We start from the raw sequence: 1,603 nt of genomic DNA on the forward strand, positions 1-1,603 counted from the left end.
TTATTTATTTATTTATTTATTTTTCGTCTCATACAGTTAACTATACAAACTTATGCAAATGTCCAAAATTGTAGAACCTCTTCATACGCATAGATTCACACAGGGACGTAGCTATTAGGAGACTAGGGTGGACTAAGGCCGAATTTAAAGTCGAATCCACTTAAAAAAACATTTGGGTGCTTCATTCCTCAAAGCCACTAATCCTGGTAGGCGGGCAGTCCCTCCGAACTACGCCGGAAGGTAGGGCGGAAGGCCTTCTTAAGCCTCCTTTCAGGAATCGTGGGAAAGGTGGTTCGGCTGAGAAAGATGAGACGGACGAAATGAAGACAGAAGATAATGAAAGATTATCTGTGGAATATGACTGCCCCAACTAAGACTAAGTGATCCAAGGAAACTAAAGAAAAACTTGGACCAAGGCAGACGGACCCGGAATCGACTCGGCCTCCTCCCGAATGCTAAGCAATGGTCTAAACCTCCATTTGACTTATTGCCTGATTTAAAAATAGGGGTTATAAAAGACGTTTTCCAAATTTTTGGGAAATTAAATTAATTTATGACGCAAATGCAACCTCTTAATTTTTTTTTGCTACTGCGAAATGGCGGAAAAAATACTTGAATTATTTATTAAGTACTTATCTACAATCAGCAGCTTTCTTATCTGCAAACTCGCAGAACATCTTCAAATTCGTTGACAGCAAACTGAAAAATTTAACACTTCAAAAATAATGATATGAATAGAGCTTAATGTTCAAACTCAAATCCTATTGCGAACAGTCTGCAACTTGTTCGGTACTGTACAAATGCAAAGCAGGTACCATACAGGTTCAGTTGCAGTTTAGTTTAAAACAATTTTTTTAATAGTGACAAAACGAACTTAATTGACTTATTAGTCTTATTAGTAAAGAGTACAAAAGCAATTATATTTCGACAAACATGTTGGAACTAGAAAAGAAACAAACAATTTCATTACTGCATATAAAACACATATAAGATTAATATCTCAAGTGGCAATTAATATCTGCACTATATGTAATTAACTCACTTTGAAAGTATGGAAGAGAAGCTTGAGAGTATAGCTATCTTTCCTGATAACATTGTTGTTCCAGGTTTTTTACTGTAAAACAGGCATGCATTTTCGCTACCTGTTGCCATGTGTTATTTTTTTTTAAGAAAATATCTCGAAAACAGTAAAATTTTAGAACTAGGAAAGCCTCATGAAGGTCTACCTAGAATCATAAGTAGAATTCAAAACCGGAAGTGTGACATAGATGCCGTTGTTTTAATTGAGGAGAGCATATCCAATAACGATATTATACAAGTTTTCAAATTTTAAATCGATGTAGTTTCCAAAATATTCTACTGGGTGGTCACCGCGAGACACCCTGTATATGTATGTATGTAAAATTTAGAAGAAGAGTTCAAATTTGGTGAAAGTCAATACATTAAAGTGATATCATTTTTTTTTATTAATTTTACCTACTCAAATTAATGATGAAATGAAAGTAACCCTATAAAAATCCAAAGTATTTGTTTTGTGAGTGTAATGTATTAAATAAAATAAGAATAAGAGACAGTTGCAATGATCGTAAATTAAAGTTAGTAT

The sequence above is a fragment of the Agrilus planipennis genome, unplaced genomic scaffold, assembly GCF_000699045.2.
Source record: "Agrilus planipennis isolate EAB-ADULT unplaced genomic scaffold, Apla_2.0 scaffold18, whole genome shotgun sequence".
Taxonomy (NCBI): Eukaryota; Metazoa; Arthropoda; class Insecta; order Coleoptera; family Buprestidae; genus Agrilus; species Agrilus planipennis.